Here is a 16847-nt window from a genome sequence, read left to right on the forward strand (position 1 = left end):
GTCTTTCTTTTCCCCCTCAGATACCACCCCTTTAGGCAGTTTAAACAGCCCCCCCCCCCCCCCCCAGCTCATCTGGGCAACTCATTTGCGTAAAAACCACAGCAGCTTAATCATTTTATTGGAGAACTTATACATTACAAATATTTCTTGCTGTATAAGACACAACGGATTTGCTGGTTTATTGTTGACATTTTGTTGTGCTGTCCAAAGTGTTTACACTCTGATCCTGATGTATATTTTAAATCAAGGTCAGAGTGAATTTAAGTTTTGACACATGGTGCTGGATACCAACAATAATGAATAGAAATTAAGAAAAAACTAGTTTGAAATAATGAATGATCACTTGTTCTCTTATCTGATTCTGATGATGTGCAAAACATAATGATGTATTCAATACTATGTGGTTTTCACTGTCTATGATGGTGAAAGAATGTGAAAATGTCAAATGACATCTGTGGCTCATTAAAATGTCTTATGATTAAGATTAACAATGGTTCTCTTGTATTAGATCAGAACCATTATTAATCTTATTAGTGACACTTTTCCTTCTATGACAGCTGCTGCGGAAGAGGGCTTATATTACTAAGTTATTAAATGATTTACAGAATATTTCGATAAATGGGTATAGTTAGATAGGTATTATTATCTGCCGCAGTAAAATAATGCTATGTTATCAAGGGATTACTTGGCTGACAGTGAACATCTAATCACCTGTCTTAGGTGAGAAACACGTTTTTTTTTTTGTTTTTCAGAAGAGCTGTAACCAAAATTATTTATATATGCATATGTAAATACACTTCTTTTTCAAGCTCCTTTTTGCCATTACATCTCGGCCTCTGTCTTATCTCCCTTTAGGCTGTGGTCTCTCTTTCCAGACCACATAGTCTGAGGTAGGTCTGACTACAGTACAATGTTTGCTTTATCCTTGAGGAGGTGGGATGAAGATAGATACCATAATTGCTTCCTGTGCTCTTTCACAACCACTCCCTCGTTTGTTGACAGTACAGATTCACTCAGTCTGTGAGGCCTGACTTGGAAACACATCAGGACTAACATTCAACTACACAGGTCATTTGTGGCCAGTACAATAATATATGTCCAAGGATCGAATATTTGTATGGCTGACTGCCAAAAATAGACAAGGTTTTATGTACAGCTATACTAGGATTTAAGTAAAGCAGGAAGAGGAGTATAGTTTCCTATGGTTTTGGCAGGGGTGTGGATAGGTTTACTGCCCAGTCAACTCCCCTCTCCTTGAGCTTTTCCTGAAGCTTTGACAAAGTGTCTTTAGACTTGACACTATTAACAGACTTATAGTTTTGTGAGAGTGTACAGCGCGGATCACATCTACTGAAACCTAATATTTCCTTTTGTGTGAATAAATGGATCCTTTGGTTTTGCATGAGAGACCAAAATTCACTTTGTGTAGAAATGACTGAACAGTAATAGTGTGAGTCCTCTTTAGTACAACAATGCTGAGGTGTAATTCATTTTAAAGGTGTATTTTTGTTGAAGCGAGGAAGTGAAACTGGTCTTGAGAAAGTATTTTTGCCAGCGGTAAGTCCAATAGAAGACAAGATTGAATCCATTACAGCTGACCCCAGATGGTTTGTCATATCTTCACAGTGAATAGTGAGTGGGTGAGTTCTCATCTCACTGCAGATCAGCAATGGCTCCACTCTTACACCACTTCTGACTCAGTGGTGTTTTCTATTCCCATCACAATATGTGGGCCTCCGAAAAAAGAAAATTTAGCATCCACGGTACAACAAGAATCCACAGGATACATTTTCACAGAAGCTGCTGCTGATGATAAGATGTCTTGTTGATGTCAAACCATCAGCGGATCATTATCTTAATGAATCTGCCTTTGCCAAACTGAGGGTTTCACTTTCAAAGGTCTTCTTTTCATGCCACCAATTGTCAGAAAAATCAGATCTAAGCAAAAAAAACTGGAACTGAGCATTAAGACCTGCTGTGTGAACGTTACATAAATATTTACCTATGTGAAATGCAAAGGAGATGTAAGAGATCATGATCAATGATGATTTACAATGATGTAAAATAATGTAAAAAACAAAAGAAGAGCAAAAACATTGCAACAAGACATATTATAAAGCATTATGATATGAAAAAGATCATGCTGAAAATGACAAAAAAAAAGGTAAAAGATGATGATGTAAAAGATGCAACAAATGTAAAAGATTAAAGAGAGAGAAAGACGTTTGAATCACATTGATACTGGAAGAGTCTGTAAAATTCTAGTCATTATGTCAATTCAGTATGTATTTTTAGAAATTGGAGATGGCATGAAATAGAATTTATGGGTCACGTACAAAAGAAGTACTGCTATGAATCTGCAGTTATAGAACGACAGAAAAAAACACACTAACTACATTAATTCCACGACAGTTTGCTGTAAAGTCACTTCCTGACACCCCAGCAGCCCATTTTTGACACTGAATCCTGAAAGTGGAGAAGTCAAAAACAGGAAAATAATTTGAATGATTAATTCATGTCTTATTTTTTCATACCTTTCCTTGAAGAGCCCCACAGACCTGCATCAATATCATGGTGAAGTTGTTACAATGCCCACATCTTCTCACATCCCATCCTTCTGGCCTTCAGAGAAACTTCACTTCTCAGTTCTCAGCCTCTCCAAGCTCCTTTTGAACTGTCAAAGCTCACTCCTATAACATCCAATCGATTACTGCATCCTTCACCTCAGGGTTTAAACAGCAAAGTCTGCACTTTTTACATTTTTTACATTATTTCCAGAGGCCTTCGTTGCCTCTGGATACTCAGACTTACAGTATCACCACAAAAAAACGTACGTCTGGGTAAGTAAATAACCAGCAAACTCCACCATGACTCATCCTGCATTACTGGGGCTCATACCTGCACATCAGTCCTTCCACCTCCACTTCACACCTGAGATAGAAAAATGAATAGGAAAAAAATCCTCTGGCAAAAAATGATACTTGTTTTTTAGGCTCATGATTACTTTCTCTCACTTTTTATTTCTTGTATTTCTTCATTAACACCCTGAAAGATAAACAAGAAAAATTAAAGAAAGAATTAATAAGTATTGATAAGTGCACCCCTTCAACAATGACGTTAAGATCAGTAGGCATTTCATTTATGTTACCAATAGTTTTCCATATTCTGTACTTGAAGGAAAATTGTCACAAAAAAGATAAATAATTGACATTTGCACAAGGTAAAGAGGGATAGTGAGAATAATATATAAGACTTTATAATAAGGTTAAAAATCATATATTAAAGTAATGCTTAACTAATGCATGTCTTGTGATCCAACTCTTTATTTTTTACAGTACATTAATGCTTCAGTCAATACGGGTTCTTCATGTGTGTGTTTACCCTTGTTCAGTTTATTTGATGACTTCATCCACTGGGTCATGCTTCTACATCTACATCTATCTACATTTTTTAAAAAAAGCTTCACATATATACAATATTACAATAGGGATCATGGTTCTCACAGAGAAGCTCCTCAAAAGCATGGATCTGAAATGAACACATACAGTCATGATTATTTGGTGACTTATTGATTAGTCTATGAAGTAACATGCATTAACATTCCTTATCTGATCATTAGATGAGTGTGAAGTTAACACATTAACCCACTATTACTTAATTCTTAGTTCCTGGTGAGCAACAGGAACTCATAACACATCAAATATGTGTACATGTATTAGTTAAGCCTAAAATAAGTATATGATTTGTACATTTAGAATAAAAGCGTTACCCCACAGTGTCTAATTTCACCAATTAGAAAAGTGCCAGAGCCATGAAACCCATTTGCACATGCACAGTTAGTTCCTCTCCCTTGCAGTTCACTGTGACCTTTCCCTCAAGCAGGGACAGTTTCAGCAGAGCAACTCATACAACAACAATAACATAACGCCATGACCCTATTAACCTAAAGGATGAGGAATGCTAATCCTGTGTTATATGTGCAATAAGTCAAAAGAAGTCTGAGTGTAAACAGTGGGAATTACTGTCCTGTTGAAAATTAAAACATAGGCTGAGTCACTGCCTGGCAACCAGACATGAAGAAAGAATTCAGAGCCTTTACTTCAGTGGCGTAACACTGCACTGAGAAAGTACTGTACAACAAGTCATGCTTTGAACATCTTAATTAAGCACAAGTATGTATTTATTATGAGGAAAATGCATTTAAAGTATGACTAGTAAAAGCATTCATTGTGCAGTTTAATGGGTCAGTCCATGTGAAGTCACTAGATACCGACTTCATATTCTCAGCATCAGATGGGGACTTATACCAGTATTAATATTCATCAGGATATAGGAAATATGGGAAACAATTAATCAGTTGATTATAATTAACTCATACCTGAATATAGTTTGTTTACCAACTTAATATTTAAGGCATGAATTAATGCAGACATGTTTTTTCCAGTGTTGTAATTGTTTTTCATGGTGGACCTCATCACACTCCTATATTTCAATACAATACGCATGTGAAGTATAAGCATTAACATTTTAATTTTCAATAAAAGTTAAATCATCATCATGCATTTTATTGCCTTTAGAAAAAATACTTGGTTATCATAATGATACAACAACATAAATACCAACATTTGGAAGACTGACTGCACTTTTACTTATTTATGCAGTTTTCAGGAAAGAAATTTGGCAAATATGCAACTGTGGATCTTCTTCTACAGAAGTTAAAGGTTAACTCAGATCACCTCCTGAAAAATGTATCATCTATTGAAAAATAAGTCAAGAATTATGACTTTTTGAACATAGTAGAAGTTTTCCTGTGCACTGTTGGTTTTTTCAGTCATAGTCAAACAAAAATGTAGTGATGTGACGTTCACAAATGAATCAAATCTTTTGAACGGCTCTTTCAAATGAACGATGGGAACCACGTCTTTGTAAAGAGCTGTTCATTTTTTTTTTTTTTTAAGGAGGGAGTGTCCGATTGTCTGTCAGTTTAACGTCATTTATTGTTCTTGTTCTGAGGGAAAATGCACTACAGTTGTTAAGGTATTTAAGTAATTGCAATGATACATCACTTTTGTGTTTTGTGCATTTTTCTGTATGTTTACCAACATACTGTTCTTGTTCTGAGAATTGCACTATAATTCAGGTATTTAAGTAATTGCAGTGATTAATTACTGTTGTGTTTTGTGTAATTTTTTTTTCCGTATGTTTACACACATTTATTGTTCTTGTTTTGAGGAGAATAAAATGCCGTTTCATCAGAAAATGTTTTATTTTCTTCTTCATTTTTAGGTTGCAGACTAGTCCACATAATGTACCGTGATGTTTTTTCTCAAATTCCAGCATTTGCCTAATGTCACCTCTCATGTCATGTATTTAGCCCACACATTTGAACTAACTATTCTTTTTCACAGTAAGATAATATTTACTGCTGCGCCAATTAAACACCTTTAAAATGTAATGTCAATCATCACATGTAGCCTATTTAGTCATTAAAACATTGGTGTTTCAAAATCATGCAAAAAAACATAAAAGAGCCAGTCTTTTGAATGGCTCTTTTCAGTGAACGGCTCCTGATTGAATGGCTCCCTTCAAAGAGCCAAAAGTTCCATCACTATAAAAATGTGTGATTAAAGATATATTGTAAAATGGAGTAAACAGACAATAATGGCAGGCAAAATGAGGAACAAGTTAGTAATTGAAATGTATTTTAATGACTCATTGTGGTTATACTTCCTGACTTCAGTTCAAATGCTCTTAAAAGGTAATTTAATTTAATTTAATTTAATTTAATTTAATTTAATTTTATTTTATTTTATTTTATACATTTTGGCTATGTGTTTAACGTTTTACACTCGTGTGGGTCTGGTTTCCTGTTCCTGTTTTACTTTTACGCATGCGCTCGCGGCTTCTTTGACTGGCTCGCGGGGGTCTTAATTAGGCCCTTAAAATGTCAGGTGTGGTCTTTGACGTGTGAGAACAAACGCACTAAACCGGCGATGTCTTGCATACAGAAACGACAAATTGCCTTGTTTTTATTTCTAGTAACCTTTTATTTTTACACAGTTCAGGAGTCAAACGCCGACAGGTGGAAAACAGGAACTGAAGCAGACGCCCAGTGGGGTACCAGGCCCTCAGGTAGAGCTTTTAGCAGCCCCCTCCTCACCAGCTCCTCTTGGACTCCTGGTAATGTCAGCCAACGTCACGCATCTGGGGGTCCAGGCTATGAACGCGGTTATCAGTCAGACCCCGCAGGTAAAAGCAGCAACAGGGGCTTAAATACTTGTAATAAATGGCAAACGACTCAGTCACGGTATTACTTCTTTGCATCCCTTCTCTACAGGCTACCCTTCAGGTTTTCCAGGAGTGGAGGGGGAAATCTTCGGCCCAGAGTTCTACCACCCACATTTCTCTGACTGGTTGGATATGAGGCCTTTGGTTGTGTGTGACCAGAATGGCATGACCTTCACTGCCTCTGGAGGAGAATTCACACACCTGCTCGTGTACAGGGGTAAGTATGTGACATTTACATCCAAGTCACTCAGTTAATCAGACTTTAGAAAATTACAGCCTGAGACATGAAATAATCTGGCAACAGGTACTTTTATTAGACATTGCACTATTGAACACAAGCCATTACCTGCTCTCCTAAAAGTCCATTTTCACTCTGAGCAGTGACAGTTTCAGGTTTACACCATGTTGAAAACATTGTACAATATATCATGATTGGCTTCAGAATATAATGTTGCAAATCCTGATTGTAAGAACATACCTTAAATGGACTTTTAACCCTTTCATGCATAGTGGTCACTACAGTGGACAGTTCTTCTTCAGCTGTTCTCTTGTATATTCATGGATTTTATTGTTCTAGTTCCATATCAGCCAACACAGTGGACACTTATGCACCATCCCAAACACTGCAATTCAGACCATTACTGTAACTTTGCTGTACTTGATAACCCTGATCTGCAGTAACATGTTTTAGTGTAAAGCAATTGTTATTTGTTAGACAAAAAGTTTTTTTTTTTGCATATTTTCCATGAAGTGAGTAATAACTAGCATTAGAATATGTTAAAATGTGAAAAAACATCAGATTAGCAGCATTAAAATGTTTTTATTTCGTTGTTTTCATCTCACTTTCTGATATTGGGTTGTAAACACGTTTCTTTACTTCAAAAATTAAATGCATGGACATTATGTAACTCCATGAAAAGAGAAAAAAAACCTCAATCACATTGTTTTTTTCATGCCTAAGGAGGAATAAAAACACTCAAGAAAAAAAATTTGACCAAGGTTTTCATAATTCATGCATGAAAGGGTTAAGTGAAAAGTATCTAGCTGCACAGACATTTTCTCTAAAAATTTAGAGTGTAGGGGGACTTTGTTGTTCTAAATAATCCAAATTTGGTCTTTTTTAAAAAAAATTTTCCTCAAGTTGCATATGAACAAAATCTGCAGACAACCTTTATCACTGTACATTTTTGTGGCCTTTTTCAGACCTGTCTGTCCTTAGATATCAGACAACTCATTGCCAGTTGTAAGTGCATCATTCAGACCTGGTGTTAGCAATGCTTCTGCAGATGTGTCTTGTCACAATTCATAGTCAGATCTGAAATTCATGCTTGATAAGCAAATGAAGTTATCTCCTAAAATCTAGCTTATGTATTTGTGATCAATTTTAGAGTAATGATGTCTAATACACCTAAATGTATTTATTTTTTTAAGAAGACTGAAGTCATAAAACATTTAATATCTGTTTCTTTTTTCCTGATTGCATTGGACAAAATAAATAAGATTTTTGTTTGCTAAAGCTGGAAAAATGTCTAATGTTAAATCTGAAAGCAGATTGTCAGAATTTTGACTTATGTGGGTTTGAAGAAGAAAAAAAATCTTGTCCCAACACCTTTTACAGTGTATTCACAATCTGAAGGTCATATATCCTAAACTGGTCAAAGTTACACACGGACCTAAGTCTTGAAGCCCATCAGCTCAAAGTTTTACTAAAAGGTTGGTACTTGCCTTTGTGTGCTTGGATGGTGACAGTTTCCTGCTGTAGGACCCAACCACAATCAGCATCATGTTTGGGTTGAAGAACGTTGCTCTCTGGTTTCCATCTCAGAAACATTAATTACATTTTTCACCATGCTCATCAGTCACATCACACAAACTGGGTAGAAAAACAGTTCTATGTGCAGGAAATGAATTTTGAGCAAAACGCTGCAGCCAATCTGTTCATATACTTTTAACTATTTTATCATAATTTGGGACACTATGGTTACCCAGAAAATACTGCACCACTTGCACTAATGAATCCCAAGCTGTTAATGTTTGAAAGCTGAGCTTTGAGGAGAACATGGGAACACTGAATTTTCCAATCTGGGCTTCAGTGAAGTTTGCACCAAATTTTTCTTTCAGGTATTGAAAGCCATCTGAGCTTTGATCAATTTGTAGTTTCTAGAACAATAACGCTGTTGTGATCTGTGGTTAATGATGTTATATTCAGTTGTGCATAACTCAAAATCCTGACATGCTTTAAATTTAGGATTTTTCTCCTGGTAGAAAAATCATTATTGAGCAGTTCAATCATTGTGACCTCCAGGTTAATTCTGTGCATGTGTCTCTTATATTTTCCCCTCCCAGAGGGAGCCTCTCCCATCTCTCTGTTCCATCTCCCTCCCTCCTGTGGTTACTCAGTGAAGATGTTATGGAGCGATCTGGAGATGATGGTGCCATATGATGCTTGTTACATTACATATGAGGTATCATCAGTGTCTGCATATTATCTCCCTTAATACCTGTTCTTGTGACTTGTGTTTATTCCCCATGTGTTTTGTCTATTTTTTGGCAGAATGGCAGCTTCATCCTGCCCCTGCTGTGGTGGGACAGCCCTCTAAATCTGTCCTGTCCAGTGCAGGTGACCCCTCCTGTCCCTTCAGTTTTCTGTTCCCCCTATGGGATGGCAGTAGAGCTATTTGGACAGGTGCAGGACCTACCAACACTAGAAGTCAAAGGTATGGTAGCTGTCATCAGCGTTATCTGTTCCTGGTCATATGAGCTTCAGTGGTACAAGTGGTCAAAATCTATATTTGTGTTACTTATCCAGCATTTCTTACTTGACCTGATTTCCTGGGATTGCAAATGGCAACTGCATTAGTTTACAAGTTTGTACTGCCACAAATATTTCTGAAATGACTGAAGTCTTGTTTGTAATATTTTGTGGATTTGGGAGCATTTAATTAAAAGATAAGGGCTATAACTGTTTTCATTAGTGTATAGTTACAGTGTTTTCGTATACAACACCAAACCATCTATATTTGCATTTTGTATTTTACATATTCTCTTCTCTCAAGTCACCCAGTGCTTAAAAGCTAATTGATTCACAAAACCTTAATGTTTTGCAGTGAATGGAGGCTCAAGACCATTTGTAAATGAGCAGTGTGCGTCCCTTGCCAGCTCCCACTCTGAGCAGTTCACCTTCGTCATCCCATTCAGTGCTTCTTGTGTTACTGTTGAAGTAAGATCTGTAATTTTACAGAGTTGTTCTAACATATGACTGGATTCTAACTATTTTTATGATGTGTTTTTCAGGATGGACATCATATCTGGCTTATTATAGATGTATGGGAGTACACCCTCACTTGTCCAATCAGTCCTCAGCTTTCCTCTCCATCATCTCTCCCTTCTTCAGGTCCTCCTTACTTTCCCCCCACCACGCTTCCTCCTTACCTTCCCTACCTCCACCATGGGGTCCACTTTCCTCAGTTCTACCCTCCTGGACCCCAGCAGCCTGTTCACCCCTCAGATCCTGGCGAGAATCTATATCCTATTGTGCCTGATTTTAGCCCTTTTAAATACCCGAATCACCCACTTTTTTCATACTACTATGTTCCAACTCAGAGCTCAACAACCAAACAACCTGCAACCCCTGCTCTTCCATCTAATCAGCCACCAGAAGTTCCACTACATCCTCATTACTTTCACCATTATCCTTACTCTCCTTTCTTTACGGTTCCATCTGTCACTCAAACGCCTGCTCCTCTTGTTCCCACCTCAATTCCACCAAAGCTACCTGCAGGTCCACAGCACCCATTTGATCCATTTTATCCTCCCAGTATGTATGGGTTTTACTATCCATATTGGCATGGTTTCCACAAACATCCCAGTTTTGAGGTTATACCACCAGTCCCAGAGGAACCGCAAACGACTGAAGAACCTTGGCACAGTTTCTGTCCTTATGGTCACACATGCAGTGACTATAACTTCTACAATCCTTATTACCATCCTCACCACCCTGCTGTGCCTCAGCACCCAGTGACCACCCAGCAGCCTACAACAATGAGTAGTACTGTTACAGCATCACCTCCTGGAACGTCTCAACCGATTTCTTCATTTGAGTGTGTGAACGACAAAATAATTGTCAACCTGCCTTCTGCTCATGTAGAATCCGTCCAGGTCAGAGGTCAGTGAGTGTTTTCTTTTTTATATATATATATATATATATATATATATATATATATATATATATATATATATTAAAAAAAAAAAAAAAAAAAAAAAAAATATATATATATATATATATATATATATTTTTTTTTTTTTTTTTTTTTTTTGCCCCCCAGTTCAAGTTGTAGCTCTCAGGCAGTTATTTCACACATCCCTGGTGGAAGGATCAGAGGAGAGAAGAGCTGAGGAAACAGCCATTTAAAAACATGGCACCCTCACCTCAGAGCCATCATTTTACACAAACATGTAAATGTAGGATTAATTCTTAATTTGATTCACAATGTGGCATAATGTGTCAGTAGATGATGTAGAGATGCCTCTCTTTTTGTTTTTAATGCTGCGTTTTAAGCCCAATTGCCATCTGTGTTGCCACGGTAATTCTACATGATGCTTTTAGCAATATACACATTTAATATATCCTTGTAACCAGAGGAACATCAGCTAAAAGCTCAACAAAACCAATTTTTGGAAAATGGAGCACAACTTGAATAACGAGCACTTAAATAGGCAAATATTTAACGTAAGCCAACAGTCCAAGATCAGTGTATGTCATGAATAATTTCATGGAAGAAAAGACCAATGTGACAAACTGATAGGTTAACACAAAGAAGATCCAACACTACAAGTGTTATTTTTCTGCCGCTAGAACTCGCTGAGCGAGCCAAAGAATAGCAAAAATAGAGGTCACATTATGATGCAATGATTGGCTTTGCTGTTTCCTGATCATAACTAGATTTATTTGAATGAAACTTCTATCGGCTAATCCATTGTTTTGTGTTGCATTGAAATGACTCAGACTCAAAACACATGGTCCTGGGCTAGAGAGGTTATTGCATTGCATCCCACATTTGATTGTTTTATGTAACTTATGCAGCCTATGACTGAAGAGAACTTTTACTTTTAAGTTCTGCTTCTGCTGTTGAATCTATAATTCAGACTTGTGTTATACCTCTTTTATACATGATGTGTCCGATCAATGAAAAGTCTTCTGCAAAGCTTTGAACCTGTATACACTTAGTCATGACGCCTCTGGCCAAACTGCCCAAGAAATTGAGACATCCCAGATGTTGCAGATTGATTTTAGGGTCACCATCGAGATGGTGGAAAGAAGGGTAAAAAAAAAGGAATTGAAAAGAGGTTTAGTGAAGTGAATCATAGCTTTTAACATCCTTAAATTGTAACACCCTACCTCCTCAGTCTAATACAATCCACTGCATGATTCTGAAAATTACTACCAAGTTAGAAACAGGATTACTTTGATTAGTAGTAGTTGAATGTGAGAGATGAGGAGTTCAGGGACATCCGTATGACAGAGAACCAAGACATTTGGATTTGCAATAAAACCAATATGAGGCTCTGAAGCAGTTTATTTTTGTACTTGTTTCACCACCTGAGAAAGACTCATGTAAAAATATATAAGTGCACAATACTTAGAATATTTTTGTTGCTTATTGTTGTCACCATAGTCTTTTCCCACAAGGAAATGAAGCCCTGAACAATGGCAGTTTGGTGGCAACACAATGGGCCGACATACACACATTATATAATGCAGTTTTTATGTCTGAATAGATAAATGTATTCAACTGATAAATTTAAAAACCATCACAACAAAGTATTGAGCATTAAAAGGTTTCTACATCACCATTTAGTAATCTGACTGCTTGCAATGTAATGGTTCTGTCTGAAGACGGAACCATAAACTCAGAACTCTGGGTCCATCTTCTGGCCCTTAATGTGCGCTAGTTTCATGTAACTGTCAAGAAATAAATACAGGAATCAAATCATTCTAGAAGCTATAGATGTCTAGTTAGTAATTTTTCACTGACTTCTTGCAATTTATTACAGCATTTTGAAATTAAATTGTTTGATTTAATGTCTCAGAATAGCAGCCATGGTTTAAAGCAGGGGTGTCAAACTCATTTTAGTTCAGGGGCCACATTCAGCCCAATTTGATCTCAAGTGGGCCGGACCAGTAAAATAACTGTGAAAAAAGTAAAAGTATATTATGATCAGGTTAACATCTACAAAGTTTCCTTAAAAATCTGAATAACATGAACAACTTGAATTGTCTTAAGAAAAACAAGTGCAATTTTAACAATATTATTATGCCTCGGTTTATCAGTTTATCATTTACACATGTGCATTACAATTGCACAAAACATTGAGTAACAGGCAGAATATTGGTAAAATTGCATTTACTTTTCTTAAGACGTTTGTTCTTATTTGTTCAGGTTATTTACATTTTTTGTAAAAGTATAGTTTGGTAATGTAAACATTTTCATGTAATTTTACATTTTTACACCAAAAAAAAAAGAGAAAATTTGGGGTTGTCATTATTTATAGGTTACTAAGAAAATATTTTACTGGTCTGACCCACTTGAAATCTAATTGGACTGTATGTGGAACCTGAATTAACATGATTTTGACACCATTGATTGTTAATATCTTTAATGTAATTTTTGCATTTCACAAATTCATCCCACAGACAGGATTGGACCCTTTGACGGGCCGGATTTGGCCCCCGGGCCGCATGTTTGACACCTGTGGTTTAAAGTCACTCGGCTCAGCTCTTGTACTGGTAAAATAGAAATATTATGTATAAATAAATATGTACTAATACTGGTTGTTTCTAACATCAGACCACATGGACAAATGGGTGTTTGTCCAGCGAGAGCCGCATTGTGGGTACAGATTGGAGACTCCTGATGAGAAAACGGTCACCTTTCATTCTCCTCTGCTGACCTGCCACAGCAGAACCCCGGTGGGATCCCCTTTGAAATTTTTGAATATGCACCTTTGTTAGTGCTGCTTTCAGCTTTTCTGTGTCAACTTCCCAGTTGCAGCAAAGACATTTATTTGTTTTTGTAAAAACTTGCAAAAACCTTCTATGTAGTTAATTCTGAGGCCTGATTTAAAAAGTCTTATTTTGGTATGCAAAAATGTTTGCTGGGTACCCCATAGGATCCATTCATACAACAAAATCTTAACATTTTATTTTTTTAAATTCATTTTAGAATTATTTATTGCAAGCTGATGTAACATATGCTGTATGGTACGGTAATTATCTGTTTTGCTGATGCTGCTTTTTCATACCAGTTGACACTAGTGATTTATAGTGCCAGTCATGGTTGTATATAGAACACAGATGAGCAGTTTTTCCTCAGTCAGCAGGTTTCATTTACGATTAGTCCCATATGGAGTGTATGCAGCACTTGCTCTGCATACATTTGTGATGGGTGGAGGTTTCTATGTTCTGTGTAACCCCACTGGTCAGTCTATTTTCTGGGTGGATTTGACTTTTACAAAATCTATTTTTATGTACATTAGCTGTAAATGTGTGTATTGACCCATACTAACCCAACTGATCTCTCATTTTAGACTCCCACTACAGTTTCGTTGTCTCTAAGGTTCTGGGACAAGGACGCAAGCCAGTATAGAGCTGTGGATGTGGAGTGCCCTTTTAAAGCTCCTTACACCCCTGCACCAGGTGTACCTCACACAACCACCAAACACCACACCAGTGGCCCTGTTTCCTCAAAGGCTGAAGTGTTTTGCTCTCCCCATCGGATGATTGTTAAATTGCCTTCTGGTCCCATTTCTGCAGTCATTATTAAAGGTATGTGTGCACTAGGGGTATGACTCCTCCCTGGCTTCATGTTTCAATTATGATTCACTTGTCAGCAATTTATAATCCATCTTAATGGTTGTGTTCTCAATTTTCTATAATACTGCTTATATACTTTTCCATCAGTTATTGTAAATGGTCTTCAAATAGGTAATACTTTTCTTCCCCCTTAATAAGAATAGGTTTTTAGAAAAACAGACTACCTCAGTCTGTAATAGAAACAGTTACATGTGTGAGCCACCTCCGTCTGTAACTATAACAAAACAAAGCCCAAATCCATCTGCAGACGGTGCATTATATGTAGAGCTGGAATTCATAAAAATAGTTTCACAGAGCAACTCTAAAAAATACCATGTCACTTCCTGAAATAACATTACAAATTACATTCTGTTACCCAGTGTTTCCCATTAACGACACAGACTGAAGCACAACACTATAGTCTATGTTGCTCCATCATAGTCTTATAGTGAACTGAAAATATTGTGAACAGAGTCTCACTTAACCATAATGGCGACCTTGTAAATTAATTTTGGGATGAAGTTAAAAGTGCACTGTTATCGTTACAGTGTGTAGTGATAACAATGAAACCAAAAACACCTCCATCTCCAACCCCATCACAATGCAAATGTGTGCACACCTGTCTACAAAGCACAAAACCAAACCTAACCGAGGACCAGCAGCCTCTGAAACCAGGACAGATACAGCTGTAACAGACAAATGAAGCCAACTCAATGAGATAACAAATAGAAATGTGAACAGCAACAAATCAGTAATAAGTTATGCAGCTGACGGGTGCTTTGCAAGTGTCTGTTTTTTATTAAATGAATGTATGTTCTTTGATTCCTCTCAAATTCTCACTCCAGTGATGCAACTCTGCATTGAATGTCTGTCTCACAAGATGAAAAATAACTTCAGTACTGAGAACTTGGTGAAACAAAAACACTGATAATACATTACATCCATGAGATGAAGCTGAGGTTCAAAATGACACCACAGACAGAAATTAAGTTTAATTGCCATGGTAACTGAGACTTTATGTCTATTACTGTGCCTGTGAAAAATTCCAAATGCCTCAATATTAAAATGTAGTAATTGGATCATGTCGCTTATTATATAACGAGTTAAACCACAATTAAATCCAAGAGGGGAACATAACTTCAACTTTATTGTCTGGTCTGAGTTTAAAAAAATCAAAGAGCACTAGTGTAGTATATTTACAGCATTGATACAGAAATCATCACATTATGGTACGTTTTAGAATTGATAAATTTCCACACCTCTAATGTCCACTGTTCTACAGTGGTGTATATGTTCCAGGAGCATATGGTTCCCATAATATCTGCTTGAATTAAATTTAAACATGATTTAGTGAGGTGGCTCTCAGTGCTGCTGGTGAGTAGACTTGTTTTTTTTTTTTTTTTGACTGCACACAAACTGTGTGCCTCACTGTGCTGAGAGCTGTTATTGTGCCATTTAAAAACCACACTGAAGGGACATCTCCACCAAATTAGCTCTTGCTCTTTAGTTTTATCTGAGGCATCGTAATCAAGAATGTGTCATCAACAGATTGTAAACTGGTAAAATTAGTACCCATCCCACTCCACTTTGACAACTTCTTTTTTGACTTTTGGTAATCCACCTTACTGCTTCATTGGTAACAATTACCTTTCAGTGTGTAGTAAATGAAGCATATTGGAAAGAAACTAGACTTCATTTCATCTTCACACTGCTTACAATTTTAAAAATCTAGGTTGTGATGGAAGACATTCATAGGTCTCTTTTCCTATTTTGTTTTTTTAGGTGTGTTTTTTTTATTTATTATATTGAAAACATGATAACAAAACCATGGCCAACTCTTCAACCAGTTCTGTGTACAGCTTACTCTTTGTCCTGTGGATTTTCCATAAAATGAGAAGATGAAGAAATCCTCACCATGCAGTGGGATTTATTAGAACACTGCATTTTTTTTCACCTAGACTCTGACATCTACATAGTTATCTTCATCCTCTCTGTCCAACCTACACAATATATGACATCTACTCGTGTATTGCACAGGTTAAGGAAGAATCTGCTGTTCAGTTCCAGTCTTGAGCCAATTTTCTGGATTCAGAACCAGTTTTTTTTTAGTCGGAATGCTCTCACTAGTTCAAAATTTGTGCAAACCAAACTGACCTGTTCCATATAGATGAAGGAATTTAAAGCAACTTCCTGTGTATTTCCATACCTATGCCTTTTAGACATTAAAGGGAACAAGGTGAAACTCCAGGATGCACCAAAGAGCTGTAGGTATTCTGCAAGCAAGAGCAATGATGGCAAAATCCGTCTGAGTCTCCCCTTAGACTCAGAGTGTCACATGGTTGTGCAGGCAAGTATTGACACTGACCTCACATTGCGCACATAACCTTTTGAGTAATTGACCATTTGTTGTACCTTTTTTTTTTTTTTTTTAACGCTTTTTCTCCCCAACTCTGTTTTCTGAAAGGACACTGTGCACATCACCATAGAATACATGACATTCAACGGGATAAGTGAGGCTGAAGTTTCTTGTCCAGTTACTGTCCCAGGGACTGGTCAAGGTAGATGGATTTTATGTTTTACACCTCTGATTGACTATTCAGTTTGGCAAAGGTTGTTTTCTCTTGGCCATTCAGAGTTATTTTAACCATGCGGCTGACATTTGTCATGCTGTCCCTCAGAGTGCAACTTTCCCAGTGAACAGCGTCTC

Source organism: Sphaeramia orbicularis, chromosome 1 (genome assembly GCF_902148855.1).
Source record: "Sphaeramia orbicularis chromosome 1, fSphaOr1.1, whole genome shotgun sequence".
In the NCBI taxonomy this organism is placed as follows: Eukaryota; Metazoa; Chordata; class Actinopteri; order Kurtiformes; family Apogonidae; genus Sphaeramia; species Sphaeramia orbicularis.